The sequence below is a fragment of the Callospermophilus lateralis genome, chromosome 7 (genome assembly GCF_048772815.1).
Source record: "Callospermophilus lateralis isolate mCalLat2 chromosome 7, mCalLat2.hap1, whole genome shotgun sequence".
NCBI classification, from domain to species: domain Eukaryota; kingdom Metazoa; phylum Chordata; class Mammalia; order Rodentia; family Sciuridae; genus Callospermophilus; species Callospermophilus lateralis.
Genome location: NC_135311.1, coordinates 55,241,985 through 55,252,160, shown reverse-complemented (window position 1 = coordinate 55,252,160; position 10,176 = coordinate 55,241,985). Strand labels below are relative to the sequence as shown.

The following is a 10,176-nucleotide window of genomic DNA, read 5'->3' as shown; positions in this document are numbered from 1 at the left end:
TGGCACTATTGTTAAAGTTATAAACATACCTCTCAAGAGAGGGGGAAAGGGAGAAACCTTTAGCAACTTGATGTTTCTCCCAACAATGATCCTGACAAGGCGTAAATGTTGGGGGGAAACCAAGATTAGGGGAACAGTAAGGAGAGGCCTTGAAATGAGTGGCATTATAAATACTACTAGAAGAAGGAGGCACTGGGATTAGTACCTCGGAGATAATAGCCAAGGTAGTTATGTTAAGAGCAGAGCTGCTGTTTGCGGGGGTCCCTGAGCCTGATTGTTTCCCCGAAGCTACCTTGCTCAATACATCACTGATAATGCTTCCTGAGACCTGATTGGACCGCAATGGGTCCTCCCAGTTAGTCAAATTTTTGGTCTTAAGGCTAATGCAATTAGCGTTTCTAAGGCTGAAACAAAAAACTCCTGTGAGATTAACTTGAGATTGATTAAAAATTCTCTCCATGTCCCCTCTAGGAGAGGCACAGGGAGCAGACATCTCACATGAGGTTGAAAAAAGAGTGGGGAGGACACTAGAATTACCATGAACCGGCAGCGGCATTGGCCATGCCCGTGTCACTGCCCACCACCGCATTGGTGTTGCCTGTGCCATCGGCACCAGCACCAGAGCCAGAGCACTTAGCAGAATGAAGATCCTCATCACAGGATTGTTGTGGTATCTCTTGTTGCTGGTCAGCTGATGTCGAGACTCTTCTTGTCAAGCGTTCAGGGACCCACAATGGTTCCGTACGATCCTGGGGAAAAACACATACAGATCCTCGTGCCCATGTCAGCACGGGGTCAGGGCCGTTCCATTGACCTGTAAGAACATCCTTCCACTTAACATAGCCAATCACAGAGGGCTGAGGGGACACATGTCTATCTGCCGCAGAGCGACCATGAATATCCAAATTCAAAAAATTAATGGTAAAGAGAGCTAAGGACAGGCGTTCTTTAGGAGTGTGTTCAGCTCCTATTCCCCCTTTTTGTTTTTGTAAAGTTTCCTTTAAGGTGCGATGAGCACGCTCAACAATGCCTTGTCCTTGAGGATTATAAGGCAAACCATGAGTAAGTTGCACTCCCATAGTAGAACAAAAAGCTGTAAATTGTCTGCCAGTATAAGCAGGTCTATTATCAGTCTTAAGGGATGCAGGTGCACCCCATGCTGCCCACGCCTCTAAACAGTGAGTAATGACATTACGTGCCTTTTCTCCCGATAAAGCAGAAGCATGGATAATTCCAGAGCACGTATCAACGGAAACATGCACATACTTAAGGTTACCAAAGTCAGGTATAGTGTCACATCCATTTGCCAAACTACCAATGGCTTTAATCCCCGTGGGTTTACTCCATAATTAGGGGGATGAAGAAATGTGACACAATGGGGACATTGCAATACTATCTGCCGAGCATCCGCTCTTGAGATGGAAAAACGCCTGCGCAGCGTTAATGCATTAACATGGAAGTTTTGGTGAAACAACTTAGCCCCCTCTAAGGAGGAAGCCAAGCATATCAATTGACCTCTAGTGGCTAAGTCCGCACAGGCATTACCTTGGGATAACGGACCAGGAAGAGAGGTGTGAGCCCTGATGTGCATTGGATAAAAAGAAGCAGTGCGGTTAGAGATAAGTTGTTGAAGCTGAGTAAAGTAAACAGACACATTGTGGGCATCACTAATAGTTCCCACGGCCTCCAGGACTTTTAGTGCTTGTACCACATAGCTGGAGTCCGAAATAAGATTAAAAGGAAAAGAACACTGTTTAAAAACTTCAATAACAATTTGTAGTTCTACCCATTGTGGATTTCCAGGAGCAAATTGATGCTGGATAGGGGGAGAGTCATTAATTACGTAGGCTCCCATTCCAGACTTGGAACCATCAGTAAAAATGTTAACAGCCCCCTCTATGTTTGGGCATGGAAAGCTCTCCTCGAAACACCCCCACCGTACGGCGGCGGGTCCGGAGGATCATTTTTTTTTTTTCTTCTTTCTGAGCTCCTGTTTATTTTTGTTCCCTTTTCCCATAGTTAGACTCCCTAGCTGCCGAGACAGTCTTCCGAGCTCCTCCTCCTCTTCTGACCCACTTTTGCATGGGAGTGTGTGCAGTGTACTGAGATCTGGATACAAGCGCTTCCTCCCCCGTTTCTCGCTCTGCACATTCCCTTCCTCCTGAAATATTTCACTCCGTGCCAGAGACAATCGCCTCCTCCCCTGTTTCTCGCTCCGCACACTGCCATCCTCCTGAAATACATCACTGCCTGCCGGAGATAATTGTTTCCTCCCCTGTTTCTCGCTCCGCACACTCCCACCCTCCTGAAATACCTCACTGCCTGCCATTTCTGATCTTTCTTCATGTAATTGCTCTAAAACTTCTTGTCCTTTAGTAAGTGCTTCCTGACATCTGCCATCTGCAAGGCAACTACGGATCATCTTCCAAAGGGGTATCACCCCACCCTCTAATATGCCCTGCTCAGAAGCAAAGTCAAGATCTGTGCCTAACTTATCCCAGCTAGGTAGAGTAAAGCTGCCCCAGAACGGAAACCACGGTGCAGCAATATCTGTCTTCTGTAAAAATCTCTGTAAAGTACTACGTTTCACTTTTAGGCCGTTGGAACGTAACAGGTTATCTAGGGCCAGGAGAAGCGGACTTGAAGATACGGCACCCATGACACAACAAAAGACACACAAAAAACAAAAGTGAAAGTAAGAGCGAAAGTACACAGTGCAGCTGTAATAAGATATAATGCTCTCTCTGGCTTTACAGAGGAGCTGCCGCTTTGATAGCGGGTCCCAATTACCTAGGACTAATCTCCGCTTTGATAGCGGGTCCCAATTACCTGGGACTGATCTCCGCTTTGATAGCGGGTCCCACTTATCTAGGACTGATCTCCGCTTTGACCGCGGGTCCCACTTACCTAGGACTAACCGGTGCACCACCCCTGACTGCTGAAAGTTCTGGTTCCCGGGTTTTCAGCACCACTTGTCGCGACCCCTTGCCCGCAAGGAAGACGCAACTCAGGAATCTTCTTTCAGCAGTTTATTCAGGGCTTGATTAAAGTATCTTTTAGTGACCTCCCTCTCTCTCTCCCCGAGCACCCAAGCACAGCCTAATAAAGCCTCCCACGTACCAATCTTAAGCCGCCGCGTGGATCTTTCTTATAGGGTGGCAAGGGATAGCATACCAACTCTCCACAAAAGAATTTGTTTATCACAGGCCACAGTGGAAGCCGGCGCCATCTTCTAATGGCGGCCACAATCTACAACAATGGCTTACCACAGTAGAGAGTGAAGGGTTTTTCTACATCTGGGAGTGCTAAGGCCGGAGCAGATAGCAGCGCCTTTTTGATATTATCAAAAGCTTGTTGGTGTGCAGGGGTCCATTGGAACTGGGCATCCCACTTTATCATCAGGTATAAAGGGGCAGCAAGAGACACAAACTCAGAGATGCAAATCCATAACCTGCAAAAGCTGGCAGTCCCAAGAAACTCTCTGAGTTGCCTCTTATTAGATGGGGGCAGTATCTGCACAACGGTTCATTTTCTGGGCTCAGTGAGCCATCGTCTGCTACCCCTAAGTAAATCACCCAGGAAGATTACTTGTTGTTGGCAAATTTGGGCCTTTTTGGCAGAAACCCTATATCTGAGCTGAACAAGCTCGGATAATAGTGCTTGGGTTCCAGACTCACAGTTCTCCTTGGTATTGGCTGCCAGCAGCAGATCATCCACATATTGGAGTAGGGAGACTTCGGGGTGTGCAGTTCTGAAGTCGTTGAGGTCCCTGTGGAGAGCTTCATCAAAGAAAGTGGGAGAGTTTTTGAACCCCTGTGGGAGTCTAGTCCAAGTTAGTTGACCAGATGTTCCTATTTCTGGGTCTATCCACTCGAAAGCAAACAACAATTGACTGTCCTTATGCAGGAGCAAGCAGAAGAAAGCATCTTTTAAGTCCAGCACAGTGTACCATTTCTGCTCCAGATTTAGAGTGCTAAGCAAATTATATGGATTTGGTACTGAGGGGTGAATATCCTGCACCCTGTTGTTGATATCTTTTAGGTCTTGAACAGGATGATAGTCCCCAGTTCCTGTCTTTCTTACTGGTAGCAGGGGGGGGTATTCCAGGCTGACTGACAGGGCCTTAGGACCCCAAGAGCCAGGCATTTCTGAATATGGGGCCTTATCCTCTCCCTAGCTTTCTTTGCTTAGAGAATATTGTTTAACACTGATTGGAGAGGCAGTGGCTTTTAATTTTACTACTATTGGAGGTTGTTTTATGGATAGACCTAACCCAGAAGTTTCTGCCCAGGCATCAGGATAATCTTTTATCCATTTCTGGGGTAGTTTGCCTGTTTGATCAGTCCCAGGGGCCGTGAAGTGTTGATGTTCATCTTTTACTGACATAGTTAAAGCCGTGACAATGGGGGTTTTTACTGAAGGATTTAGAAATTTCACTTGGGGACCATCAGGGTTAAAGATTATTTTAGGCCGGAGCTTGGTGAGTAGATCCCTACCCATTAATGGGGCCGGGCATTCTGGGATTAATAGGAAAGAGTGATGAACTTTTTCCTTTCCTAGGTCCATAGTCCTCTTTGTTGTCCAAGCCCGATATTTATTGCCATTAGCCCCTTGAACTAGGGATCTTTTATTAGATAGAAGGCCCAGTGGGGTCTTAAGGGCTTAATATACTGCTCCTGTATCCACTTCAAAGTTCACTGGGGTCCCCTTCACTTCAAATATTACCCTGAGTTCAGGGAGGGGATCCAAGCCCCAACATTTTTAGTCATCTTCTAGAGTTAGCATGACAGGCTGGCGTGACTGCTTCTTCTTGGGGCACTCTTTGGCCCAGTGTCCTTTTTCTTTACAGTAGGCACATTGATCTGAGGCCAGGGGAAGCCTTCGGCATGGGACCAGGTATCCCTTCTTGTCTCCCTGCTTTTTAACTTCTGGTCTATCTGCGGCTGTGACCAGGACCTTTGTCAATGCCTTAGTCTGCCTTTTGCTTCTTTCGCCTTCCTTTTGTTCCCTCTCTTCCTCAGTTTCTCTCTTATAATATACTTTTTCAGCTTCTCTAACTAAATCTCTTAAGATCATATCTTGCAATCCATCTAAACGTCATAACTTTCTCTTAATATCTAGGGCAGCCTGCCCAATAAAAGCCATTGCAACAGATGCCTTTTGGTCCTCTGCCTGAGGATCAAAGGGGGTATATCTCCTACATGCTTCCATAATTCTCTCCAGAAAGACTGAGGGAGATTCTTTGGGCCCCTGGATAATCTCTCTTACCTTGGACAAATTAGTTGGCCACCTGGCAGCCACTTGAACACCCACTATAAGAGCCCAGGGATAAGTGGACAGATGCTCCCTACCTTCAAAGGTGTTAGGGTCCCAGTTGGGTTGGTTTGAGGGGAAGACAGCTTCAATGATGTTGGGAAGTTAAGTTGGCCTCCCATCTGGTCAGAGAATATTCTTTCTGGCTTCCAGGAGGATTTTCTCCCATTTCTCTGTTGTGAAGAGAGTCCCCAGGAGTTGTTGGCAGTCATCCCAAGTGGGCTGGTGTGAGAACATCAGCGACTCCATTAAACCTGTGAGTCAGTTGGTGGAAGGGGTTGAAGTGGGAGCAGGAACAAGGAAGGGCTTCACCCATATAGGAGGAAATTCGCAGAGATCCTGCAAGGCTGAAATATATGGCTGTTGATCTGGATGGTCATGTGGCCCCGGCTGAAAGACAATATCTCTGACTTTGTGAATTAGAGGGAGGTGGAAGGATCCTTCTGGGGGCCATTCAACTCCAAGGGTGGGCCATTCTGAAATGCAAAGAGTCTGCCAGGTCCGGCATTTCACTGAAAAAGAAAGATTCTGGGCCCTTGAGCGGACATCCATCCAATGATCAAGAGTCAGAGACAGAGGCGTGGAATGGCTTTGTCCCATAATGGAAGTTACTCAAACAGGGGCAAGGACAATACAGACATGACACAGACAAGGACAAACAGTAAATGTTTAACAGGAGTTCAGGCAAGCTGGACAATAAAGACAGACAGTAAACTCAACACGGGACAATGAACAAAACTGAGTAGCCGGCAGAACCTGATGGATTGGCAACAAAGTACACCTGAATTGAGGGTGCTTCCGTCCCCTAGTTTCCCGAGTCTTCCAAGGCGTCCCTTGGGGATGTGGCCTGTGACTTCAGGATACGTCTGTCCACCACCGCAAGGGGGAGCTTATGCTCTCTGCTGGCAGCCACTCTGCCAACCCTTAAACCCAACCTGACCTGAGCGATCGCAAGAAAAAGGAAAGAGGTACCTCACTTACCCCTAGAGGAGTCCATTGGGGTCTCCTTCTCTGGCGCTGCAGGATTCCCGGCCAATGCACCAAATGTAAGGGTCCGGCGAATGACAGAGGAAGAGACCACCAAGAGACCGACTCGTGCAACTGCAAAAGGGGATTTATTGAAATTCCAGCATGCTGGGGCTCCATGCTCACTCAACAAGAGAGAGTGGCCAAGAGCCCCGAGCAGGGGTTGAGCAGTGTTTAGTACACTTTTTGGGGAAGGCGGGGACTTTGCATATATCAGAGCAAATCATCATGAGGCACGGGAAAATCAAACAACAATTCTCAAACATGATTAGTACATTCATTGGCAGGAACAGGTCGGGCGGGAGTGATAGGTCAATCCTAAGGAGGGGGATACATTCAAACTGATTGGTTTGGGCCCTGAGATACCTACATGCCAAGCTGCACAGGGTCCTAGGTTATTAAACAACTAAATGGTCAGGGGAGATTATCTAATGGGGAGGTCAGGGAATTGTCCTAACAGCTTCAGGAATTTCAGGGTTTGAGCGTAGCATAGGAACTTAACAATACCTGGTCCTTTACATTTTAACTCAGGCTTTGCAGCTTAGAAACTTTACCCTATCAGAGTCAACCTTATTTTATCAGAGAAAACATTCAGTATTTGTTTTTTGGGGATTGACTAACTTCACTTAGTATTATCTTCTCCCGTGCCATCCATTTACATGCAAATGCCATGGTTTGTTCTTTTCTAATACTGAGTAAAATTCCACTGTGTATATTTGCCACATTTTTTTATCCATTCATCCACTGAAGGACATCTAGGTTGGCTCACATCTATTTCATTCTACTATCTTTCTTATCCCCACATCCCTGCCTTCCCCTACTTTAGCTATTGTGAATTGTGTTGCTAAAAACATTGATGTAGCTGTGTCCCTGTAGTATGCTGTTTTGAAGTCCTTTGGATATAGTCTGAGGAGAGGAATAGCTGGGTCAAATGGTGGTTCCATATCTCCATACTCTTTTCTATATTGGCTGCACCAATTTTGAGTCCCACCAGCAATGTATGAGTGTACCTTTTCACCCACATCCTCACAAACAGTTAATGTTGTTTGTCTTCATAATAGCTGCCATTCTGACTGGAGTGAGATGATAACTTAGAGTGGTTTTGATTTGCATTTCTCTGATTGCTAGAGATGATGAGCATTTTTCTTATATTTATTGATTGATTGTATATCCTCTTCTGAGAAGTGTCTGTTCAGGTCCTTAGCCCATTTGTTGATTGGGTTATTTTTTTTTTGGTGTTTAGCTTTTTGAGTTCTTTATGTACCCTAGAGATTTGTGCACTATCTGATATGTGAGGTGTAAAGATTTGCTCCCAGGATGTAGGCTCTCTGTTCACCTCACAGATTGTTTCTTTTACTGAAAAGAAACTTTTTAGTTTGATTCCATCCCTTTTACTGATTCTTGGTTTTAATTCCTGTACAGTAAGAGTCTTATTAAGGAAATTGGGGCCTAATCCCACATAATAAGATTAAGGCCTATTTTTTCTTCTATTAGACACAGAGTCTCTCACAACTCTCTCTACAATACTGAGTAAGTGGCAATTATTTTACATGGAAGACTTTTCATATGGTAAGAATAGATGTCATGAAAGAAAGAGAGCTGTCCATCGGTAGGGGACAGGTCTCTGCTTCGTGGCTACTTAGTGTTGAGTGGGTTCTATAAGCAGTGTTCTGATACTCTTACATTAAAAAAATTATGTCCAAAATATATTCTTCCCAAGGAAAGCTATATCACACAGATTACTATTATTACCCTTCTATACAAGTGGATGTCTTATGATTATATATATATATTTTTTTACTCTGTAGTGGAAGGAAACATTCTCAACCGATGTAGCAAGAATCATGTATCAATACAATAAAAACACAAGTTTATCAACACATTCTTAAGAATCCCAGAAACAGAACTGTCCACATGGACAACTTGGATTCATGATGGAGATGGCATCATAGAGAAGTAGGAAAAAAGAGAATTACTTAACAAAAGGGACTGGAGAACTGACATTCCACAAATAAAATACACACTTGCATTCCTACATCATTCCATATGTATTGTCAACTCTAGATATATTAACCATGTTAATATTTTAAAAGGAAATTTTAAAATGATTAGTGGAAAATATTGTGGGTAGCTTTTAAAACTTGATCTTATAAAATATTTCCTAAGAATGCACACATAAAAACATATGATCACATGAAAAAAGATTAATAATTTGAGCACATAAAATTAAAAACATCTGGGGCTGGGGCTGGAGCTCAGCGGTGGAGTGCTTGCCTACCATGTGCAAGGTGCTGGGTTTGATTCTCAGTACCATATAAAAATAAATAAATAAAATAAAAGTATTGTGTCCAACTATAACTAAAAATATTTTTTTTAAAAAATTAAAGACATCTGTATGTCCAAAGATGTCTTAAACAGGAAGACCAGGGTGCTGCTGGGTGGAAAAAGATGCCCAGCGAAGATGCTGCTGGACTTGTCGGAAGAGCATAAGGAGCACCTGGCCTTCCTGCCAAAGTGGTGGTGGAGTTTGGGTGGATCAGGGTGGAGTTCCTGAGGCAAGGGACCATCCCCAAGGTCTATGAGGGTGCCGCCAGGAAGCTCAACATGAGCAGTAACACTGTCCAGCATGGTGTGGAAAGGTTGACCTACCTGCTCACTGAGAGCTCCAAGCTCATGATTTCTGAAGTGGGTTTCCAAGACTCTGTTTTTGTTCTGGGATTCTCTGAAGAACTGAACAAATTATTGCTTCAGCTTTACCTGGACAACAGAAAAGAGATCAGGACTATTCTGGGTGAATTGGCACCCAGCCTTCCCAGTTATCACAGCCTTGAGTGGCGACTAGATATACAGCCTGCAAGCAGAAGTCTCAGGCAACAGATAAAGCCAGCAGTGACTATAAAACTACACCTAAATCAGAATGGAGACCACAACAACAAAGTTCTGCAGACAGCCTCAGCCACCCTACTTCATATAGTTCAGCAACTGTAACAATCCTTGGACGAGATGAAAACCAACCACTGTAGGAGAGTAGTTCACAACTTCAAGTGGTGCCAAGTGTTAAGGTCCTAATGCCTTTGACTCATTTGTGAATGGATGACATTCAGGAATTACTTTTCAGAATTAACTTTTATTAATTGGTGTTGATAAATGCATCTAGATTAGATGAAATTCCTTTTCCTATTCCAGGATATTGAGGTCATGATCAGAAGCTAAAATCAAGTTCCTTTTCTGATGCTAAATGTGGTCAGCTTCTTGACAGATTGAAATGTAATTTTGTATTTTAAATGTGTAAATAGGATTGAATCAACTAGAAATAAATCTATACTGTTCATATCTTCTGTATATATGAGCGATACCCTGTTTTTGGTACATTTTTGTCTGCTTAACTAGTATTTTCCTCCTTATTGATCAATTTTGAGAACAAAATTTACTGCTAATTTCTTTCCTATTCAGAGTATTTCTAAATAGTACAATATTTCTGACTTTTAAAAGCATCTCATGATGTTACTAGCTACAGAATAATGTAAAGTGCGTATTAGTTTTTTAAAAATTATATGCCCATATTGTTATAGGAAGTTCATGCATTTTTCTTTGAATGTAAAGGTTAGTAGTTTTTTACCATATTGCTGAAGTTTGACTTATGATTCATTGATTTAAGTAGTACTTAATTTTGTGTGATTGTTAATAATATTTTCACAAGGATTAATTCTTCCTATATACCCAAAGCAACTAAGAGACACACTATCATTTACATTTATAAATAATGGATACAACAATAATGTAATCAATGCTTGATTATCTGTGGGAAAAAGATGTCTTAAACTAAAAATGTTTTGA

The 10,176-nt window shown here is 43.5% G+C and overlaps 1 pseudogene; it reads left to right on the top strand.

The window, feature by feature from the left end:
- Nucleotides 1-8,800: 8,800 nt before the first annotated feature.
- On the top strand, nt 8,801-9,408 carry LOC143404285 (COMM domain-containing protein 2 pseudogene; annotated as a pseudogene).
- Nucleotides 9,409-10,176: the final 768 nt, after the last annotated feature.